General features: G+C 47.5%; 1 protein-coding gene across 1 annotated transcript in view; it reads right to left on the bottom strand.

Moving 5' to 3' along the window:
• Nucleotides 1–24,446, bottom strand: part of LOC144762371 (epoxide hydrolase 1-like) — a 197,777-nt gene that overhangs the window by 46,560 nt on the left and 126,771 nt on the right. The gene's annotated exons all lie outside the window — the stretch shown is intronic.

Consider the following 24,446-nt stretch of genomic DNA (forward strand, 5'->3'; position numbering starts at 1 on the left):
TATATCGTTACACAAGTAAGTAACTTGTGCATCTGAAAGAGACACGTTAGTGATAGATTCCTTACCTTAAAATAGATACCCCGGCCCCCAAGATCACACCAGAAAGTCACAGAGAAAAGAATGGCCAAAGAAGCCGTCTCTCTGGACTTGACTTTCAAGGCAATAATGCTTGGTAAAAAGGTGCAGCGAAGCCCACCTGGCTGCCTGACAGATGTCTTGCAGGAGGACACCACGTCCTAATGCAGTAGTAGCTGCTGTTGCTCTAGTAGAATGGGTACGCAACCCCACCGGATGTTCCTTTTCAGTCAGAGAATAACAGGCCTTGATACACAAGACGACCCAGCGGGATATAGTCCTCTTGTGTACAGCCAGGCCTTTCTTGGCGCCTACGTAGCCAACAAAGAGCTGGTCATCCACCCGGAACTGTGGTCTGCGATTCAGGTAAAATGAAAGTGCACGTTTTGGTTCCAGACGGTGGAGCCTCTCTTCCTCTCCGGAAGGGTGTGGAGGCGGAAAGAAAGTGGGCATGGTGATAGTCTGCCCGATGTGGAAGGCAGTGACAGCCTTTGGCAAGTAGGAAGGACGAGTGCGAACCACAACCTTGTCCGGATGAAGCGACAGAAAAGGAGGCTTACAGGAAAGAGCCTGGAGCTCACCTAGCGGAGGTGATGGCAACCAGGAAAGCAGTTTTCAAAGTTAATAAACGAAGAGGACAATTGTGTAGCGGCTCAAAGGGAGCACACATCAAATAGGTAAGAACAAGATTCAAGTCCCACTGTTGCATTACAAACGGAATAGGAGGGAAAAGGTGAGTAACGCCCTTGAGAAATCAATTTACAACAGGGGACTTGAAAAAAGAGGGCTGATCAGGGAGCCAGAGAAAGGCCGAAATTGCAGAAGGATAGCCCTTAATAGTGCCCAGAGCAGAGCTCTGCTGGGCCAGAGAAAGAAGGAACAAAAAGACTTCTGAAAGAGGGGCAGAAAGGGGATCCACAGCCTTTGCTGTGCACCATGCGACAAATTTGTTCCACCTGCAGGCGTATACCGATTTTGTGGAGGGACGCTTGGCTGCCAGAATGATATCACAGACTTCAGGAGGCAAGTCAAAAGGAATCAACTGCCGCCGCTCAATCTCCACGCATGCCCGGTTGCGTCTGATCTTCTTCAGCACTCTGGGTAGAAGTGGTGTAGGCGGAAAAGAGTACAATAGAACGCAGCTCCACACGTGACGAAAAGTTTGGCCGAGTGAGTGCCGCCTTGGAAACTCCAATGCACAGAAGTGATGACATTGCGCGTTCTCTACGGTGGCGAATAGATCTAACCAAGGCTCTCCCCACTGTTGAAAGAGACCTTGCGCCACCTCCGAGTGAAGATGCCATTCGTGATCCATCATGCACCTGCGGCTGAGTTAGTCCGTCTTGAAGTTCAAAGAACCTGCCAGGTGTTGAACCGTCATGGAAATGTCTTGACGTTCCAGCCATGTCCAGATGTGCAGAGCCTCTTGACACAGGGTCCACAAGCCCACCCAGCCCTCTTTGGTGCAATACCACATGGCGGTGGTGTTGTCTGTGAACACTTGCACCACCCTCCCCTTGACAGAGGGAAGGAATGCTTTCAGCACAAGAAGGATCGCCTGAAGCTCCAGAAGGTTGATCTGGAGCCGGGACTCGGCCAGAGATGCCTATGATCTCCGCCTCTCCCATGTGGCCACCCCATCCCAGGAGGGACGCATCTGTCACCACTGTGTGCTCCGGCTGGGGAAGGGAGAGGGATCTGCCGCTGACCCAATGCCGATTCGTGAGCCACCACTGCAATTATTGCGCAGTTCCCTCCGAGATCTGGACGAAGTTGGACAGGTTCCCCTGATGCTGCGCCCACTGGAACTTCAGGTCCCACTGCAAGCCTGCATATGCCATCTGGCATGGTTGTCAGCAGGATGCAGGAGGCCATGAGGCCCAGCAGCCTCATGGTCATCTTGACCGAAACCCAGGATAAGGGCTGAAAGATCGGAATCATAGCCCGAAAGTCCCGGACTCACTGTTCGGGAGGATAAACCCGAAACTGCGCCCGATACAGAACCGCTCCGATGAAGAGGAGCTTCTGAGAGGTAATCAGGTGCAACTTCGGCACGTTGATGGAAAACCCCAGCAAATGCAGGACGTCGCCTGAAGTCTGGAGGTGGGAGACGACTGCCTGGGGCGAGCCCGTCTTCAGCAGCCAGTTGTCGAGATAGGGGAAGACTGAAACCCCTGATCTGCGCAGGTGAGCTGCGACCACCGCCATCACTTTCGTGAACACCCGTGGGGCGCAGGTAAAGCCAAAAGGGAGCATGGTGAACTGAAAGTGCTCGTGGCCTACCGTAAACCGCAGGTAACGCCGGTGGGCCGGCAGGACGGGGACATGAAAATACGCATCCTGCAGGTCTAACGCTACCATCCAGTCTTGCTGGTCGAGGGCAGACAAGACCTGAGCAAGTGTGAGCGTCTTGAACTTCTCCTTCCGGAGGAAGCGATTGACGTTCCGAAGGTCTAAGATGGGACGCAGGCCTTTTTCCTTCTTTGGAACCAAGAAGTACTGGGAGTAACAACCACGACCTACTTCTGGCGTCGGAACGTGCTCGATGGCCCCCTTGGCCAAGAGGGCCATAACTTCCTTCTGGAGAAGTACAAAGTGATCCCCCGACATGCAGTGGTACTGTGGTGGCATGGCTGGGGGGGTTGTCTCGAAGGGAAGGGAGTAACCCCTTCAGACAATTTGCAGAACCCACCTACCCGATGTGATGTTGTGCCAGTGGTGAAGGTGATGGCGATTCCTGCCACCTACTGGCGCCTGGTGGGTCTGAAACACCAGACTAGGAAGGTTTGGAGGCAGTCGCAGTAGGGGGGGGTGGAGGACTGACCCGCACGCTGGTCCCATGACCCCGCCTCTATGGGTCACACGTTCGCGCTGAGACTGTTGCTGCGCAGGCCTGTGGCTCTGAAACGAACGTGTTTGGCCACCCCTTCCTTGACCACGAAAGGAGCAAAAAGCAGAAGTGGAAGGAGTGCATGTGGCTAAAAGGCCTAAGGACTTAGCCGTAGCCCGCGAGTCCTTAAAACGCTCCAACGCGCAATCCACCTTATCGCCAAACAGGCGAGTGCCATCAAAGGGCATGTCCATCAATGTGTTCTGGACATCCCCAGAAAAGCCAGTCGTTCTCAGCTAGGCGTGGTGACGTAGCGCCACTGTCGTGGAAATCGCCCTGCCCAGCGAGTCAGCAGAGTCGAGAACACAACAGATCTTGAACTAGGCTGCGTCTCTCCCCTCAGCAATAGCTAGGGAGAGTATTGTCCTAGCCTCCACGGGACACTGAGGCAGCACCTGCGCAACCGTATCCCACACAGAATGGGAATAACAGCACAAGAGACATGCGGTGTTCACAGACCGCAGTCCTGAACTGTCGGAAGAAAAAATCTTCTTCCCAAACTGCTACAGTTTCTTGGATTCCCTGTCCGGAGGTGCGGAAGGGAACGCGCTTGGGGAAGCAGAGGTTTGGACAACCAAGCTCTCAGGGGTAGGGTGTTGGGAGAGGAAAATGGGGTCACCCGGGTCCGGGCTATGGCGTCGGGCCACGTTCTTATCCACAGGAGCCCCTGTGTTGGGCCTGGACCAGGTGCCCAAAAGAACGCCTAAGAGTGCATCGTTAAAGGGCAGCAGCGGCTCCGTAGAAGAAGACGCCAGCCGAAGCACCTCTGTCAGGAGGTTAGTCCTGACGGCCATGGTAGGGAGCTCGAGGTGGAAGGTGGAGAGCCTCGGCATAGAGTAGAAACCACTCTCCTTGTAGCCACGGTAGAAGAAGACAGTGAGCCAGGTTCAGGAGTGTAATCCTGGTCACCTGTATCCCCCAGATACTCATCCCAGCCCGGGTCTAACTTGCATGGTGCTGCAAGAGGGTCCTCTCCCTCCCAGTCCTCCCCGTCCTCCACAGCCTGCCATACAGGTGGAACATAAGGAGGTTGGTGAACAAAGGGAAAGAAATTCCCAGACAGCGTCGGAATTGCGGCGTCAGCGACACCCATACAGCACTGGCTCCACGTCGGGGAGGAGGCCAGGGACGTCGGTGGAGGTCCTACCGGGCCAACCGCCATGGACGGGTATCCATGCGTGGATCTAGGGGGGTCTCTCGGCGTCGAAACCAAAGTCGTCGACGATGTCGGGCCGGAGCTGGCGAAGAACCAGCACCCAGTCGGACCCGCGGGTCCCGAAGGCGCACCGGGGGAGCCGGACGGGCCGAAGACACGTGCCATGGCTGACAGGAACTCCTGCAGCTGGGCCGGAGTCGCCGATGGACCCAGAAAAGGTGGGTAGGCCATCGGCAACTGCGGAGGCTCCGCCAGAGCCGGAGGGGCGGTGCCACCTGCACCCTCAGCAGTGTCGCATGACCGGCAAGGGGCAGGCAAAGAGCAACAACGCTTCTTCGACTTCTTATGCTTCGCCTTACCTGACTCCGAGTGCGAAGACTTCAAATGGTGGTGATGGCTCCGCGGCCGGTCTCTCAACCTCGCACGGGACCGGGACCTGAAACAGCACGGAGCCGACTCCCGGGCCTCCAGCCACTCTCGAGACCACTTCCGCAAAGTTTTCGGAGCCATGGCCCGGCAGTGGGGGCACGACTCGGAGTCGTGGTCCCGCCCCAGGCAGTAAAGACACTCACGGTGCGGGTCCATCACTGACATCGAGTGGGGACAAGCCGCGCAAGACTTAAAACTGGGCATTCCTATACACCAGGAGCCAAAGACTAAAAAAACGGAGACAAAAGTCCCAAAAATTACTCAATCAAAAAGTGACTAGGTGTACCACTTACTCCGGATCTGCGCTTGCTGGCGTGGAAAAAGAAAGAACTGACGTCAGCGCGAGTGGGCGCGTCTAAGTAGCTTCAGCGACGTCATCTCGGCAACTACGATGCCATCGACATACGCGGAGCCGTATGACGAGGCCTACCGATGTGCAGGGGTACTGCTGACGAAAAACTTTCCAGATCCAGTCTCACGCCTGGGGATATTCTAAGGTAAGGAATCTATCACTAACGTGTCTCTTTCAGATGTGTTAATTTTTGCGACCACAAGGGGGACCATGATATAATTTTAGATCAAGCGTAGAACATTCTCCAAGAATGGGGTATTGTGATACCCGCTTCGGCGCGGCTGGAATTCCCCCGCGGTGCGCAAGAATTCAACGCGTGCGCGGAACGGACGGGGGCCGTCCTCCGCATGCCCACTGTGACGTCGGATGGCCGGGAGCCGTCAAACGCATCGGAGAGGTTAAAGATAGAGAAATGTGAAATTGGCAAGCCCAGGGTGGAGTATCGTGGATATTTGTTTTCAGGTGATGGCATTGAGCCAAAACCAGGTTTGGTAAATACCATCATCGATGCTCAACCGCCTGTTGGTAAGACTGGCCTGTAGTCGTTCATAAGCATGTGAGTTTTATTCTCGTGTCAACCCTGAGTATGCGTCCCACATTAAACCCCTGACCACCATCTTGAAGAATTCAATTTTCAAATGAGACGCCTAATGCCATGAGTCTTTTGAGTGGGTTAAAAAGAAAATTAGCCAGCTCAAGGGGTTTTGAGACCACTTGGCCAGAGTCTACGATGTTGTATAACAGTTAATGCATCCAATTTAGGGCTGGGGCAATTCTCACACAATTTGATGGTAAAGTTGAGAACACCATCTGTTATGCTTCCCGAGTTTTGAGAGAGTCAGAGACACACTATTCCACAATAGAAAAGGAACTTTGGACATGCTGGTGAGGGACACAAAAGTTTAAATCATATGTTTGGGGAACTACATTTACTATTGTGACTTATAAACCACTTGTTGCAATTTTAGCTTGAGAAATAATAAAGAAACAGACCCCTAGAATTTCAAGGCTCACTGCAAAGCTATTACAATATTAATTTGCCATAGAACACATCAAAGGTACCAAGAATGTGCAGCCTGACTATTTGTCTGGGTTTGTGGCAGCATATGGTAACACAGATGATGAGAATGAGGCTGAAGAAGAAGAATGTCTGATTGCTGCAAGGCATTTAGAAGAGATGTGTGCAGTGTCTGAGGATTAATAGAATTCAGTGTTGATCAAGACAAGGTGCTAAAAATGTTATGTCCTATGTTAAATCAGGTTGGCCAACAGAGACGTCCTTAGATTTGCACTGTCAGCCCTTTAGGAAAGTTCATGATGATAACAGGGGATAAATTAGTCCCACCGGAAAGTATCAGATTTAGGTTGGTCAAAATGGGCCATGAAGGACATCGAGGGAAGACCTTCACCAAGCACAGGAACCGACAAATATTGTGATGGCCATCCATGGATAAAGAGATATTCCAGTATGCGGGAAAGTGTGTTGTGTGTTTAAGTGCGGAAAAGAGATTGGTTGTCAAGAAGCCTCTATTACAACCCACCGAGTGTACCTCTAAGGCTTAGGAGAAAATTAGCATTGATTTGGTTGGGCCATTTTACTGTTTACTGAGCCATTTACGATATGCTCTGGTTGCACTGAATCAGTATTCAAAGTGGTCTGAAGTAAAGTTTGTCACAGAACCCAGTACGAAAGCAGTTACTGAGTTTATAAAATAAATTATTCTCAGGGTGAGTTTTCACAGGTTCAGTATATCAGACAATAGTGTTCAGTTTGCGTGTGGAGAAATTGATGTGTTTCTTAAAGCAGGTGACATCGGGCATCTTAGGACTTCACTTTACCACCCCCAAATAAATGGACAAGACAAGCACATGAACAAAGTATTAGCTCAGTATGTCCAATGGGTGATTGCCAACAGATGTGTCATTTTGAATGTGGTTAACTCAATGGTTTTATCGTACAAATCCCAATCAACCACAGAAGTGTTCCCGTTTGAGTTGTTTAGAGGAAGGAAGTCAGCCACAAAGGTTTGTCCAAGTTGGATGAGCAGATGGGTCAAATTTGGGATTCAATTGGATAAATAGGATACCAAAGTCAAGAAAAATGTTGCTGAGGCCAAAGCAAAGTTAGACTAAAGGAACCATTTGATGAGTGTAACCAGGTTAAGAAAAACAAAATTGAAGCTGGGGATATGGTTCGCATCAAAAAGGGGGCATATGTAAAAAAAATAGTAAAATGTACCGATCTTCTTGTGGTGGACAAAGTATGCGGGAATGCAATCAGAGTTAATGGTGCTCACTAGTGGAATCTAGGGAGGGTCATCAAATGTGACGGTGGGACTGAACAGGTGTCCGCACCACCTGACCAAGTTCCTGCACGGTCTTCTGTTTCTGAACCAGATGTCAACCCATTGGTTCGCAGGAGCAGCAGCGCCAGGCAGGTTCCTCTCAAATTCAGGAAGTAACTGGTGGTAATAATAATACTCTTTATTGATTGGTTTAGAAAACCATTTAAAATTTAAAACATGACAAAATTGAATAATAGAAATGACTGTGATAGAAGTTTTAAAACGGTGAATTTAAAATAACTTAAAATTTGGGGGGCCATTAAGGTCTGATAATGTTCTGATAAAGGACATCGCTCTGAATTTCTTGTAGTCTCTGATTTGATTGTGGTGTCTATTAACGCGGCCGCCATGCTAGGGTGAGGAGGATTTGGATGTAACTAGTGGTTTTATGATTAGAATTGTATCTGTATTACTTGCGCATTATATATAAGTAACAGTTGGTCCGTGTCTAATTTTCCATTTTGCAGGATTTTGTGCATTGTCAACATATGGCGGTTGTGTGACTTTTGTTTAAGTTCATATTAGTTTGGTAACATTGTTATTTATCTTTTATATTAGGTTATTTAAGGTTTTGTTTATTTTAATTGGAAGGGGAAAAGTAATGTGATATTCAGGCGTGAGTATTGTTCCTGAACGCATTAGTAGAATGTGCGGTGTTGATAAGAATGGAATGTGGAGGCATTGTAATGTACTTAGGTAAGAGGTGATGTCGTGTTCGTGGTCAGTCAGTGGGAGCAGTTGCACCGACACAACGGGTTTATGAGGACTTTTGTTCAGAATAAATTTACCTTTTTCATACAAGTTCCAAGTCAGCGGTTTCCTTCTTTGTCATTCCATGCCACTCATTACATAGAGTTCGTACATGGCCGAAGGTGCGTTTCCGTACTTTGGGCCACAGGTATGTTTCCGTACTTGGGCCACAGGTGCCCGACTGTCTTTCAGTAGCCCTTCTTTTGGATTTGCCCAAGGAAACAATCCAAGTCAGCTATCCACCCACATGGACAGAGGGAGCAGATTCATACCTATATTTTCCAAAGGAGTAAACATGCATGCAGGAGCACTTCTGCTGCCCACCTGACCATTTCACGATACTCTGATCCTACCCATAAATATGTGATCTGCTTAGTGTATGGGCTGTGCACACTGCAATGCCATGGGCCTGCCATCTGTGCGCTATACTAACAATAACATTTGGCGAAGGGTATACATGTGTTTGCCTGTTGTGCATTGGGCAGCTGATAATAACTTAGATGGCTGTATCTCCTTAGCCTAGTAGGACATCCAGATAAACTATGTATTGGGTCTTGGCACCGCCAGATATTTCTGTTGGTGCAATGCCAATTCTTGCAAACTCAAGCTCCCCAGAGAACAGCATAAAGTGTCAAGAATTTTAATTGTCCCATACATTTGCATAATATTGTTTTGTGTGTCTCAAACACAAAAAATAGAAATCCTGAAAAGCAACTAAGTGCCATAATATCTTGATTCTCCCAGGTCTGGCGGCCTCAACCTTGTGTAGGTTGTAATGAAAGTTGTGGACTACACAGATGTGAAAGTATTATCGCGCCTGTCTGAGTATTGTAGCAGAATGCTTCTTAAGGTGAGAACATAACCATAGATTGAACTTTATTTGTGTAAGTTCACAAACTATTTTGAAGAACATGTACACCCTGTACAAACAAAATCAAATTAATAATAATAATAATAATAATCCACATTTGTAAAGCGCACAATCACCCGTAAGGGGCTCTAGGCGCTGGGGGCTGTCGGGAAGATTAAGCGAGCTATTGCCCAGAGTCACATGGTGCTGGGCTAACCTGCCGCCGGAGCCGGGGATCGAGCCCTGATCCCCAGATTCCAGCGTCAGTCGCCCTGGCCGCGGCGCCACACCTCTCATATGACACAGAAGCAAAACTATGTTTCCTAATTTGTACCCAATAAAGAATCCATAAACTGGTGATAAACTTTCAAGTTCGGATTGAGCGGTCAAAAAACAGAGTTATATACCAGTTCAGCAAATTAATCCAGCTATATGATCCATAAATCATTTCAGCATAGGAGCAACATACACCGAGACGCCGGTAGGCTTTGAAGCACACTTAAGCAAATTCTCAGAATAGCAGAGCGGCACATCAATCAATCAATCAATCATTTGTAAAGGACACTACTTAACCGTGAGGGTCTCAAGGCGCTGAGGGGAGGGGGAATGCTGCTACTGTTCGAAAAGCCAGGTCTTGAGGAGTCTTCTGAAGGTCAGTAGGTCTTGCGTCTGCCGTATGCGGATGGGGAGGGTGTTCCATGTCTTGGCGGCGAGGTGGGAGAATGATCTGCCGGCGGTGGTCACTCTTCGGATATGGGGGACAGTGGTGAGGGCGTGGTCGGCGGAGTGGAGCTGGCGGGTGGGAGTGTAGAAGCGGAGTCGGCTGTTGAGGTATGCTGGACTGGTGTTGTGGCGTGCCTTGTGTGTGTGGGTGAGAAGCTTTAAGGTTATCCTCTTGTTGACGGGGAGCCAGTGCAGGTCTCTCAGGTGGGGTGTGATGTGGCTGCGGCAAAGGATGTCGAGGATCAGAAATGCAGAGGTGTTCTCGATGCGTTGGAGTCGTTTCAGGAGTTTTGGTCGAGGCTCCTGCGTAGAGGGCGTTTCCGTAGTCCAGTCTGCTGCTGATGTGGGCCTGGGTGACGTCCTTCTCGTTTTGGTGGGGATCCACTTGTAGATCTGATGGAGCATGCAGAGGGTGTTGAAGCAGGAGGAAGAGACGGCGTTGACCTGCTTCGTCATGGAGAGGGTCGAGTAGAGGATGACCCTAGGTTGCGTGCGTGGTCGGTGGGCGTTGGAGCAGTTCCTAGTGCAGTCGGCCACCAGGAGTCGTCCCAGGCCGAGGGTGTGGATCCGAGGATGAGGACCTCCGTCTTGTCCGAGTTCAGCTTCAGTCAGCTGTTGCCCGTCCATTCGGCGACGGCCTTCATTCCTTCGTGAAGGTTTGTTTTGGCGGTCAGGAGGTCTTGGGTGAGGGAGAGAATAAGCTGGGTGTCATCGGCATAGGAGACGATGTTGAGGTCGTGCAGGTGGTCGAGCGGTGCCATGTAGATGTTGAACAGCGTTGGGCTGAGAGATGAGCCCTAAGGTACGTCGCAGATGATCTCGGTGGCTTCGGAGCAGAAGGGGGGAGGGGGGGGGGTGGAGAGAGGCGGACGCTCTGTGTTCTGCCGTAGAGGAAGGAAGTGGTCCAGTCCAGGGCTTTCTCCTGGATCCCGGCGTCATGGAGGCGTGTTCGTAGTGTGCGGTGGCAGACCGCGTCAAAGGCAGCTGACAGGTCCAGGAGGATGAGGGCCATGGTTTCTCCGTTGTCTAGAGGGTCCTAATGTCGTCGGTGGCAGCGAGGAGGGCCGTTTCGGTGCTGTGGTTGTTGCGGAACCCAGACTGGGACAGGTCCATGATGCTCTTCTCCTCGAGGAATCCGGTCAGTTCTTTGTTGACGGCATTCTTGATGACCTTCGCCGGGAACGGGAGCAGGGAGATTGTGGAAATGTAAATTTTGCCATGTTCTGTGTCCCTACGTGTTCCCCATCTTATGTTATATGTGCATGATTAATATGCATATGTATTCCCTTATGATCGATTAAAGACGCAATTACAGTTGTGTCCAACTCTAGTATGCCAGTTCCCAGTTTTCGTGAATACAACGAATATTAGGCCTATGTAAAGCTACGTTGCCACGTTTCACAGTGTGCACGTTATTTCATTGTAAAGTCCCCGTTTCTAGGCCTCAAAAGGGCCCGGACTCAGATTCAGCTCCTGTCTCCTGAACCCTCGCTGAGGAGCGATACAGCCCCCACCTGTATCCCTGACCCTTCACTTACTTCCTGCCTCACAGTGCCCGGCTCGGCCTGGCTCTGCCTCCAGTCTGCCAAGAGTATGTTATGATTCTAGTTATCAGTCTAGCCCTCCTTCTCTGCATTCCTAAGCTACTGAATCGCATCAATAGTTTCCGTCATGGTCTAGCCTTTACGTCTCCATGTAAGAGAAATACTGTATTAATGGTCATTTAATATTCCTCAACACACACTACATGTAGAATAATGCATGCACCAGTCTTAGTGTCTGTTAGCCTTTACCCTGATAACTTTTGGATTCTATCAACATGTTCTCTAAACATCAGATACTAGATAGTGTTTAGGTACATGTCGCTCTGACTCTCCAGACTTTCGTCTCTGCTCCTAGCGCAGAAGTCATAGCCCCCAGTTTCTCCCTACTAACACGTCATTGCCAGCTTGCGCGCACCACTAGGTTAGAGGTCCCGGCTCCTTAGGTAGCCCCCTCCATGTTTCCGCCCCATTTATGACATATTCTGTTACGTTTACATCACATGTCTATGTATACGCCCTGTTCACGCCTCTTGTTACACCTACTTTCACCCTTATCTTTCGCGAACTGCTACGAACCCCACCCACTGCCACGCCTACTGTATGAACTGTAATGCAATTGTTTTAGTATATATACTTGTGTACTGTTATTAAAAGTTGGCTAGCCATCCCAGATCTTGCCCGTGCAGGTTGTCCTGTTCCTGTCCTTTATGCTGTATTAAACCTGCAAACTCCTACTACCTCGAATCTTGACTCTTATTTATTGAGCTATCTGTTATTGTTATATCCAGTCAAAAATAGAGGTATTATTTATTTATTTACCACAAGATGGGTCGGCAGTTCTTGGGGTCCGCCTTGGGTTTCTTGAGTAGGGTGTTGATCTCGGCGTGCTTCCAGCTCTCCAGGAAGGTTGCTGTCTCGAAGGAGATGTTGATGGCTTTCCAGAGTAGGGGTGCGATGGTGGTGCTGGCTTTGTTGAAGATGTGATGTGGGCATGGGTCTGACAGGGATCCGGAGTGGACGGAGTTCATGATCTTGATGGTGTCGTTGTCGTTAATGTTGGTCTAGGAGATCAGGCGGTTGGTGCAGGTGGTGGTCGTGGGGGCAGGGGTCTCGGTGGTTGCCAGGGCGGTCGCGGCATTGAAGCTGTCTTGGATGTCTGTGATCTTGCGGTGGAAGAAGGTGGCCAGCGAGTCGCACAGGTCTTGCGAAGGTGGGATGTCGTTAGTGTTGGAGCTGGGGTTGGAGAGTTCCTTCACGATGTTGAAGAGCTCTTTGGTGTTGTGTGCGTTGTTGTCTAGGCGTTCTTTGAAGGAGGCCCGTTTGGCGGATCTGATGAGGTGGTGGTGTCTGCGGGTGGCGTTCTTGTGGGCTGTGTAGCTTTCCGGTGTTCGTTCACGGATCCAGTTCGTCTCTAGCTTTCGGCAAGTTGGCTTGGAGGTCTGGAGGTCTTTAGAGAACCAGCTAGCTTTCTTTCTGGTGTGGCTGTTGGAGGGTTCCTTGAGCGGGGCAAGGATGTTGGCGCAGTGGTCGATCCACTGACTGAGGTTGCGGGCGGCGGCGGGGTCAGTCGGGTCTGCCGGTGGGCTCCGAGCGAGGCTGGTGGTTAGCTGGTCTTTGGTGACTTTGTTCCAGCAGCGGCGGGGGATCTGTTGAGTGCGGTGGTGCGTGGTGGGTTTCCTGAAGGTGAAGTGGATGCAGCGATGGTCGGTCCAGTGGAGTTCGGTGGTGTGGTTGAAGGAGACGTGGGGGCTTGCGGTGAAGATGGAGTCAAGCGTGTGGCTGGCGGAGTGGGTGGGTGTTGTGACGAGTTGTCTGAGTCGGAGGTTGGCGAGATTGTCGATCAGGATGGACATCAGTCCTTGGGGATGAAAGTCACCCTCGGAATTGTACCCAATTCAGCAATCTTATCCATTTTGGAATTCTGAACGCCCAATGAAAGATATAGGTGGGTGACGCATCCCCCTCAATTCACAATACGATCACTCAGGATCTTTTGCATGGACCTCTGTAGTTGTTCTTATAATCATGTAATTGGGGAGTTGTTGGGTATAAAGGTTTTCTATTTGTCACATGAGTGTATGTACCTCAGACATCTGTAGGGTACAGAATGTCTGAGTGAATGATCAAGAGCATTACAGTTGCACTAGCAGTTCTAAAAACCATTTATGGTTCAGATTCCAGAAGTGGTGGCATCCACTCCTAGTGTGGTCAGACAGTTAGCCCCTAGACATTGAGACAGATAAGATAGCTAATATGTCTTTAAGGAAGAGTTCATGAATATTCAGTGGCAATACTGCATGGCCTCAGATACCTATAGCCTCCATAAACGGTAAGAACAGCCTCCTGCACTAAATTTATAGGACAACGCTATTAAATGCCAGTAAGGCTAAATGTAATTGACCTAAGAATGGAAGACACGTTTTTGTCTCTTCAGTTTTATGTCATGCAAACTTGGTTCAAGGGCATGAGGGCACTTTACATGAGCAGCTAATTAGGTTGCACATAGGGAGATTAAGGGATTTGCATACAATCACATAACGTTGAGCTGAGGCCAGGGCTGGGAGCTGGTTCCTAGGTCCCCAGTTCTGGCCATTAGATGTAGATATTTTGGAGCAGAACTACTATACATGGCAGGCACTGCCCAGATGAAGCAAACTACTGGGCCAAACTAAAGAAAAAATGTAATGCAGTTACCGACTACTAAGTACCTTTCTCTCTGCTGGTCACACTACTCACCTTCCTAAAGGAAATACCGTTTTCAGTTAGGCGCTTCACTACATTGGCACCACTGATGGCTACATGTAGGGTGGATATTTGTGAGGGAAAGGGACCCCCACTGACAGAGGAGACATGGTTTAAAGATCTAGGCACAGTTTAACTAATGCTTTGGGTATTGTTGCAACACAAACCCAATGCAAAGTGTTATGCTGGGATTTAGTAAGCAACGCAAACCAGAATTTGTGTTAGTTTCCCAAAGTATGTAAAGTTGTGCTGTGTTGCCTTACTTTGCAGCAGTGTGACGTTTTATGTTGGTACATGGGTGTTTCCATGCCACCGCCCATGGGTTTTGACTCCAATCCCTATCTACAAATATTTGTAGACGGCGATTTGAGCTACAAACGTATGCTTCCGACTCGAGGCAGGAAAACTGATTTAATTTCTTCTAATTTTTCCTACTTTGCATGCGTACTGCACTGAAGACCACACATACAAAGCAGGATAAGTGTTAAAGTATATTGTTGGTACTGGAATGGTCCCTTCCTGTGCAAAAACTATTTCTTACTTAAAACACGCATTAGTGTGCCAGCGCAAGGAGACAGGAAAACATTGCTCTATCTTAGTAGATATGGTGCTGTTCTGCTTTCTCCCTGTCACACAATGAAGTGCAGCAGCTTTGGTTGATGGCCTGCATTGTGTGAATTTTTCGAAAATCTAGGCCTTAATGTTTTGTAGTGATACAACTGAAATGTACACGTCCATATTACTTGCCATTGCATGACTAAAATGTTTGAGCGCTATTGAGACAATTCCTACTTATGCAACAGAGAACATAACATCATAATGTAATACCAGCACCAGTGACAGGGGAACAGGTGCGGTATTAAGATGGTATTTGACTCATGTAGATTTTTATGAATGTAATACTGGAGAAAGAGTCATGAAAAGGCTATGAAAATGATATAACCTTTGCAAAAAAGATAATCAAAACATTAAACCCTCTTGTGGCAAACTAGAAAGTGGATTTAAGCAGCTGGTTAAGGATAATAACTGCTGCCTATTATATTGTTTGTATTAATGCAAATATATATATATATATATCACCACAACAGAAATAACGCAGCACTCTCCTGGGATTTTTTGTAATTCCTTTATCTAGCAAGCCATTTTGAACAAGCCATCTCCCTCCTCCCTAAGCGTTTCAACCTCACAGGTCTAGGTCACGGTACAGGTGCGCCATCCGTTTATGGACTATGTTGTTGAATTATATATATTCAATGGCGAGAGACTGCACTTCTGTTGGGGCATAATGGCTTTTACTCTACAAAGGACTGTACGGATTCCGCCCTCATGTATGGTACATTTTTAACATTTCGTTTTTCTTTCTATCTAAGATTTCATGCTGGATTATCTATAAAAAGAATATAAATGTTTTTGAACACAAAAAAAGGAAGTGTTTACCATTTGACTCTAGCAGCAGGTATAGATGTTAATATGGCAGCCACTGATACCAGCATTTTGTACTAAGAAGTTTGGCAGTCCTTTGTCCCTGGCCATTTTAAACGCTCCTCCAATAAAATCACTTTTGAAGGATTTAAAACATGCATTGCTTTTTGATGAAGTTTTCACGGGCACTGAAGAAGCCAGAGAAATCTCTCTCTCTCTCTCTCTCTCTCTCTCTATCTTCCCCAACAGACTGAGAAGCAGTGGTGTTATTTATGAAAATGAGATATTGTGTGCGTCTGTGTATTCCTGTGTCAGGCTCTGCCTGTCTATATATCAGTGGGCATGAGCAATTATCAGTATGTGTGTGGATCTGTGCGTTTCAGCATGTGATTTTGTATGTCTGGTTATTAGAGATATTCTGCGGATGTTTGGATACATATGTGCTCATCCATGAGAAGTTGAAATATCCATAAGTGAAAATATTTATTAACTACCCGAGGGTGGATCAGTGCAAGACACACCTTACGTCATCAGCCTATTGAAAATTCCTCCGATAATTCATCGAACACATCAAAAGTCCCTCATTGTACCCTTCAAATGAGGCATGTGTATGGCTGAAGTGACTGCAGACTTATAATGACGTGCCTGTGGCTGAATGTTAGGCATATGTTTAAAAACCTGGTTAGTCCAGTCACTGACGATGTTTTGGCGTAGGGCAGTGCAGCAGGACTCCTTGCTGCGCCTTCCTTACGCCCAAGTGAAAGGGCATGAATGCACCGTAGTAATGCAATACGGTGCATTCCTGTCCTTTCTCCCTGTGCTTGCACCGTTTCGGCTGCCTAGACCTATGCAGGCACCCTTGCACCAATATGCAAGGTTGCCTGTGTTGTCTGCAAGATTATTTTTGTGCAAGAGGCGTTTTCCTCTTTCAATGTGTGCTGCAGAATGGAGCACTCATAGAAAGAGGTAATAATGAGGGGAAATATAGAAATTTCTCCTCGTTACGCTTCACCTCAGGAGGCGTAAGGATTTGGTACTTGTCTAGATTTACATGCTCTTGTAAATCAGGGGCAGCATCAAAATCCATGGTAGTTGGGTGGGAAAACCCACTGCAATGCACATGGAATGCATCCTGAGAATACAGCGATAGATACGAGTTTGTGATTTGCACCACCAGAGGGTCACAAAAAGTGACATCCCGGCAGAGCAAGGGCTACGTACATTTGCTCTTGAGTGTGGTAAGCACAGGCCACACAAGTTCTTTGATAGTTTGTGGGAGGTGTGTCACAGTCGGACTTAAGGCTAATGATAAAGGCTATCTTTGTTTGTGGTGGTTTACATTGTAATGAAGAACCCGTAGACTGTTGGCTGAGAACCAACTATGGCAGATCAGTGGAGCTATTGAGAAAAATCGATGAGTGGTGCATGGGAGTAAAATATGTGTCAGGAGTCAGAAGAAGTTGGTACCGGCTGCTGCTCTACTTTGATTGTTGCACCTGCAACTCCAGCGTCTTCCAGTTAGCTCTTGCTAGCACAGATCCTCACATCTGCACATGTCCTCATGTAGAGATTGGTTTTATTTTTCAGGTTTTCTTCTGTGACTGGTTAGTTTCACCAGGCTTGCCATGTATTTGGATCTTTCTCCCAAGGCTCTGGTGTAGCTGGTTCACATTTTCAGGCTCCACATGTAAATCGTCACCTTGAATATTTATCCTGGGTAGCTGGTTACCTTCCCTAAGTAAGTTCATGACTAACTGCTCAACTTCCACAAGTTCCCTGTATAGGCTGTTACTTCCTTCAGGCTTCCTGTATCACTAGAGAACTTGCAAATGTGTGAATGAAAACCTTTTCAGGATCATAGTGTATCTAGATAATGATCCAAACTAGAGTTGGTACACCTCTTGTCTACCCATATGGTGATTGCAAAGCCTATCTCCCTCTGCTGCACTGCGGCAGCAACAAACCTCATCTTGTGGATGACAACCCTGATGCACATTTGTCTGCTTTAAGAGGAATATGGTCTGGTTGATCTGTTTCAACTGAACACTAATGTGCAGGTCCAGTGAATCACAGTTTGATAACTGATCAGTATGCCATACGCTGAAGGTGAACAGTGATTAGTTTGAAACTTTGTTCGCAGAATACGGACTGGCCTCCTTCATACACACTCCCACTCCATTTAGAGCATCAGACTCAAGTTACATGAACATGTTTATTGAATATGTCATTTTGAGTTTTTGCTCCTGAACTCTGGAATTATTTGCCCTCTTCAACCTTTCTTTGGAATGTTAGTGATAATGCACATAGCACAAGTGTAAAAAAAAATATAAATAAAGGGGTCGCTCCCGGTCCTTGGAAGGGGGAGAAACCCAGAGCCAACCCTACGAGCTCCGCACGCGGAGCCGTGGGAGGGGCACCACCCGCAAAGTCAGTCAAAAAGTGACTGGAGGTACTGCTCTCTCCAGATCTGCGCTTGCTGGCGCGGAAAAAGAAAGAACTGACGTCAGCTCGCGAGGGCGGCATCTATGTAGCAACCACGACGTCATCCCACGACCACGATGCCACCTTTAAACGCGCAGGGGTACCGCTGACAAAAAACTTTATGGATCCTGTTCGAATCATGGGGATAATTCTAAGGTAAGGAATCTATAACAAACGGTTTCTTTCAGGTAGGCTGGATAAATATATGGATCATTAGGCAACATGGGACCTGTGTCATATGCATCCCGGGGGTCAGGATCCCCTAATGGCTCTCCCGATCCCTTAGTGTTTGATCTTAGTGACCCTGGAGGTGTAGCATCGAGAGGGTCGAGTTGTGGAGATGTAGGGGGAAGGAGATGGTGGAGGTTTTGATGATGGTAGAGGTTTTGATTATGGTGGTGGAGGTTGTGTGGCGGCAGCAGAGGAGGATGATGATAGGACTGGTAGCTTTTTTCTTTTTTGGGGAGAACAGGAGCGTCCAATGCATCCTCAAAGGTTAAATGCCTCTTTGGTGGAGGAGAGGCCATTATTTGCCAGGTGCCTTCCTGAATTTAGATCTTGCGTTGTAGATTGTCTATTGTTTCAAGGATAGGCTCGACAGGAAACATTGAAACAAGAGGAATGCTATGAGATTTTGGTCTCTGACGGTTTCGGAACAGATGAATGTTTTTTGCTCGGTACCAAGGTAGATGTGTTCCATTGCCAAGTATGTCTTGAAGCCTTGGTTGCGACCCAAGAATGCACTCAATTCGAGGAAATCGACACAAAGGGCTTTACCTTGGTGAAAATTTTCAGTGCCGGGCCCGAGGGTGGGGCATCCAAAGTGTTTTTTGGGATCTCACCAAGGCCAGACAGCAGTGGTGGTCTGGCGACCTCTAGTATTGGGAAGGGCAAGTGTTTTCAGGTGTGCTTGGGTTGTGGAGCAGGGTCTGGATCGATAGTACCCACGCGCTGCTCGAGTGGCAGGGTGTACTCTAATTCCTCCTACATGTCAGAGCCAGTGTCTTCTTCTACAAAGAAAGTCCATTCTTCGTCTTCCGCAGCAGTCTCCTCCTGGGAGTTCTTCTTCCCGAAAATGTCAGGAGTGTCGTCTTTACTCCGATGATACATCTGCAACTGATGAGCCATTCGGTCATGGAGAGTCTTTTTGGAACGGAAAGAGTTGCAGGCATAGCAGTCGGCCTTGCGGTGGTCGGGTGAGAGTCAGAGTTGGTGTCCTTTCAATCAGGAACACATCTTCTACACTGACTGTGCATGTGAGATGGTAGATCAGAGATGGGTGACGCCCGAAGGGCAATCAATTGGTGCCTGAACCGACAAAGTTTTAAAGCGGCACAGTAAGGGAAAAGCACAATCAAGACAAACTATTCCATCGAAAACAGGATAGTACTGAAGACCCATCCTGAAAGGAGTCGAACATCGAGGAGAGGCACACACGTCCAAACCGGACAGCGGAGACAAAACAATCTAATAAAGGAGTCGATGCTGATGCGCAATATCACCGGGAGGAGGAGTCACTCGATCTCGTGACTCGAACATCATCTTCGAAGAAAAACTATTTGCACAGCTCCGAATCTAACACTAGATGGTGGGAGCATGCAAAGCATGTGTATCTATAGTCACACATGCAAACATATAATAATCATGAATACTTGCTCTTCATAAATTCACCATTAAAAATGTCCTGAATATGATTAGTATCACGAGAATCACAATGCAAAACACACTTTCAATGTGGTCCCTGATGAGGGGAGTGGACTATTTTCTTTTTTTCGAAAGGCTGGGTACCCTAGTAATCATAAAACAGGTTTGCAATCGAATGTCCAGCCAATATTATTACGGTTCTCATAATCTTAACGTACCAATGCATTGCGATCGCCTATGGCGGAGAACATTCAAAGTGAGGTCGTGCACAGGGCTGTGGTTCTGAAAATCTGGACCCTGTTATCCCGATATCGAGGTCCAATACCCGTGTCACAAAACATCAACATACCATGACGAATTTAGTATCGACGAACCGATAATGACTAGGACATCATACCTATGCATTTGCGTCATGATCGGAGGTTACCAACACCCCTAAATCATAGTTTCCGTTCCGACCCTTTAAACTCCATTTTGTAAGCAGCATCCATCTTGTGCCTTGCCCTCATGATAAGTCAATTAAAGGTCGAGCTTGATCCAAAAGGACACGTCCACCTTCCCTGACTTCCCCCTGACCTGTCCCAACTGACTCCACTGCCTTCAGCCAGACCTGTTTGGGCAGCTCCTCGCCCAGTGGCCGAATACGATAGCATCAATGCATAACATTCCACAAACCATTCACTACATACAGACCATGCTTTCTGCAAACATGCACCTGTCCACGTTCCTTGTTTATGGCCAGTTTTATGACTAGGAGGTGCCCTTCTTTATTGAGGTTTCATCGATATCTGATGGGAGTTCCGGGCCTAACTGGGTAATCTATCAACGAACTGGACATCTAAAATGTGGGCTTGCTTACATGACTTCGCTCTTTGTATTATTGTAGAAATATGTGTATAGCCATATCATAAACTCAAGAATTCTTGCTCGAAGCTATTATTTTTGTATATAAGGAGAAGGCTGGTTCTGTAAAAACGAACAGTCTCCCGAGAACCTACTATCCGTGTGGTGTACTTCTGGGACACGTGTTACTTGGTAGCTACCAATAAAACTTGATCTTTGACTGCGACTAGAAGACTCCGTGTTTCTGTGGTCCGGAACAAGGGAGAACTCAGAGGTCTTCGGGTGTTATTCCCTGGCACCAACGGGTTCCTAAAAACCCGTTACCTCAGTTGGCGCCCAACTCGGGGCGGTATCAAGCGGCGACGGTCCAAGCCAGATGTTCGTGAGGAGCTTCGTGTGAAAATTCCAGAGGACGGCCAGCCACTCCAGCGACCCCTGTATGTCGACGTGGTTCCGAAGGTCTTTGCTGCGAGGTTCCCCGCGTCCCGACGGCTACGAAGGACTGCTGCCCTGACTATCGCCTTGTTTTGGACCCAGTGATCCTTGGTAGAGCGAAACGATAGACGAGTCTTCTAGCGACGTCACAGATCTTCAAATACTTCAGTTAAGTATAAGTGGAGCGTCTCCCAGTCCTTAGTTTGTCCTTAGTTTTTGGTATCCTTGAGATACGCTTTGATTTGGTACTTGCAAGCCCCAAAGCCGAAAGACTCGTGTATTCACGAGAAGTATCGTAATAGATCATCCTTTGAAGTTTGAAGCTAGACTAGTGAGCAAAGATGCCTGGTTTTAGCAGACTTGGAAACTTGTTTTGTCTTGGTTGTAGTAAGGACTCCCGATTAGAGGATTCTTGTCCGGTTCCTCCAATTGGAACTCCAACATATGAGCTCTATGTAAAGCACGGCGTAGGTCCTATCACATATAATGAAGCATGGATAAAATACACCCGCAAGGATGGTGTTTTAAAATGGCCCCAATATGGTAGTTTTGATCCAGAAATATTAGATCACCTAGAGGTCAAATTGTTCAAGAAGAAAGCCCGGCCGGCGATGTTTGACTTTTGGCGCAAAGAAGCCAAACAGAAAGAAATAAAATTAGCAAAAAAGAATAAAAGAGGAATGTCAATGGTACAAGCTGCCATTGCATACAGAGATAACGAGGAAGAGCAGGAAAGCGAACAAACACTTAGGAGAAAGAAACTAGCAGTAGATAAATGTTACCCGATGCTACCAAATAAGGGAGAAGGTCAAGAGGAAAGATCAGAGAAAGATCCATTAATGTCCCACTTATTAAATTCGCCACCACCCTATGCACAAAATGCCACAGCACCTCCGCAACCTTTAGTTGCACCTCTGGTAGCTGTTATACCGGCTCCTTCACAGCACCCACCAGCTGTTCTTCAGCTGGCTCCGGTTACTCTGGTGCAGCCTCCTCAAGGCTCACCGATCACATCTACTTCTCCTACTGTTCCTTCTACAACTTCGCCTAGCGCACCTTCTATTTTCTCTGATACTCGTTCTACGAATGTTTCTGTTTCTGCTCTGCGTGACTCTGTTCTACCACCAGTTATTCCTCCACTTTCGCCTTCCGTCTGGCATAAGGCCAGCATTGTTACTAACTTTCCTTCACCACTTTTTCGGTCGCCTAAAACGACCCCTAATACGGAACGAAGACAATTACGAAGCCAAATGCCTGATTATCAGGAAAGGGAGTCATTGAATAAGTTAGCACAGAATTGGGCTATGGATACAGCGAGATATGATGTAGAGTCTGTCATGAACGTCTTCCGTCAATGGGATGAACCAACGCAAAGATACGTCTTTGAGCAGATGTGTGTTTTTCTGTGTGAGGATTTGGAAGATAATGGTCAGAAGAGCAACCAGCAAGAGTTGTGTAGTGTACGATTTAAATTTGGGGAGGGTATGATCGTAGGTCCCGATGTTGAAAAAGCAGTTGAGATATTATTATCACATCGAAGTACGGGTGGTAATTCTGGGTCATCATCTGAATGTGGTACATCTAGTAGGAAAAGAGCGAGACAGTACCCCATGAGAGAGGTTCCTCCGGTTTGGAGGGAAGGCGATGCAAATGCAGTACCGCCAATTCCGCCTCATTTCCAGCGTGTATGGGTACATGTCCCCTGGAAAAGATCCGAAGTTTTAGCACTCAAGCAGACACTACCCGATCCCCGTAAAAACCCGACTGGGTATTATAAGGAGTTGTCGCAAACTGCAAGCTCATGTATAATGAATTTAGCGGATATAGACATGTTGTTTGGGAACGTTGTTCCCCATCCTTTATGGAGTAAAATCCGTCATACGGATCATGACCAAGAATTAGGTGACTCGTGGGCGAACATTACAACTACAGATGCTAGACAAGTCGGTGGTTTTAAACCTGAGCCGTTAATAGCTGAACTTCCCGGTAGAATTATAGCGTACATGAAGACAATAATGCCTGAAGTAAGCGTAAACTGGGACAAGCTCTCTGCGTGCAAGCAAAAGAAAGATGAGAATGTGTCTGACTTTTTCACGAGATTTGAGGAAACTTTCACCGACCATAGTGGTCAGGATATGGCTACCGAGGGTGGCCAAAGATTGTTCGTAGACAAATTTGTACATAATTTGCTTCCTGAACTGTGTACTAAACTAAAAGATTCAGAAAGTGCTTGGGCTGTCTCTACGTCAGCGCAGATTTTAGCAACAGCCCAGTACTATGAAATAGGCGCAAAGACGAGCTAGATAAGGCAGACAAAAAGACGAAAGATTTAAAAACTAAAGTTCTTCTCCAGCAGGCCTATCCGCCTCGTATGGCTAGTCAGCCCAATTATCAGCAACAACAGCAGTATTCGAGAAACGCGCAAGGAAACGAGTTTCCCCATCAGCGTGTTCCGTATGGCCCGAATCAATGTGCGTATTGCAAGGAAGAGGGTCACTTCAAAAGTAATTGTCCGGCTCTTGCGCGACGCTTGAACGGTGTTTCAGGTGTAAGGGGGAGAGGTGTTCAACATGCCCCTAGAGGTAGGGGCCGTGGAAATATCTCCCAGAACACAGCTTCTTTTCCGCCTCAGAATTCCATGAATAGCTTTGACCAACAGAATAATGCATCGTCTAAGTCAGCTCAGTACTATGCTGACGACTATTACACCGAACACGAAAATGAGGGTAACGATTGCTAGGACAGCCATGGACAAAGAGAGGGAGTTGTTTCAGTTCCAGTAGATCAGAATGGACCTTATGTCGAGGTAATTACATCAGGAGTGTCAGAGCCATTTCTGCTGGATACTGGTGCTACAAAAAGTTCTATTATGCACTCGAAACTTCCTGGCGCACCTTTGTCTGGCGAAATGAATGTCTCAGTAGGTTTCTCTGGCGCCCCGGTTAGAAATCCGATCTCTAGTCCTATATTACTTTCTGTTGGCCCATGCGAGTTGGAAGCACCCCTCATTCTTACGACAGGTTGCGGTGAAAATTTGTTAGGTTTGGATTTGCTAAAAAGGTTATATGCGACTCTATACTGTTCCCCCTTGGGAGTACAACTTACTTTAGGTAAGAAAGCCATTTCTCCAATGTATTTGTCAAAGGAAAATATTCCAACTGAATTGTTATCACTTCCTGATATACTTTGGGCTAATGGTTCTAATGATGTCGGTCGTTTGGAGATAGCACCGTATGTCATAACTTTGAAAGCCAACGTTAGGTTGCCACGTATTCCCCAATACAAAATATCTAGCGAATGCGAAAAGGCGTTGTTAACGATCGTTTATGATCTGATCGATAAAGATGTTATCGAAGAAACAACAGGTAACGTTTGTAACAGTCCAGTTTTGCCCGTCTTAAAACGCACTGATCCTTCACAACCGCCTGTATACAGATTCGTGATTGACCTCAGAGAAGTGAATAAGGTAGTTATCCCACAGTTTCCCGTTGTCCCCGACATTACTGCATTATTGACCATGGTTCCAGCTTCAGCAGCTTGGTTCTCGGTGATTGACCTGAAGAACGCTTTCTTCAGCATCCCGATTGCTGAGGAGAGTAGAGACCTTTTCGGCTTCAATTTAGGAGGACGAAGCTTCCGCTTCAAGTGCGCTCCTCAAGGCTACTGCGAAAGCCCATCAATATTCAGTCAGGCTCTGAAAACACAACTAGACGCAATTGTGCTGCCAGATGGGTCAACTTTGATTCAGTACGTAGACGATCTGCT

This window comes from Lissotriton helveticus, chromosome 6 (assembly GCF_964261635.1).
Source record: "Lissotriton helveticus chromosome 6, aLisHel1.1, whole genome shotgun sequence".
NCBI lineage: Eukaryota > Metazoa > Chordata > Amphibia > Caudata > Salamandridae > Lissotriton > Lissotriton helveticus.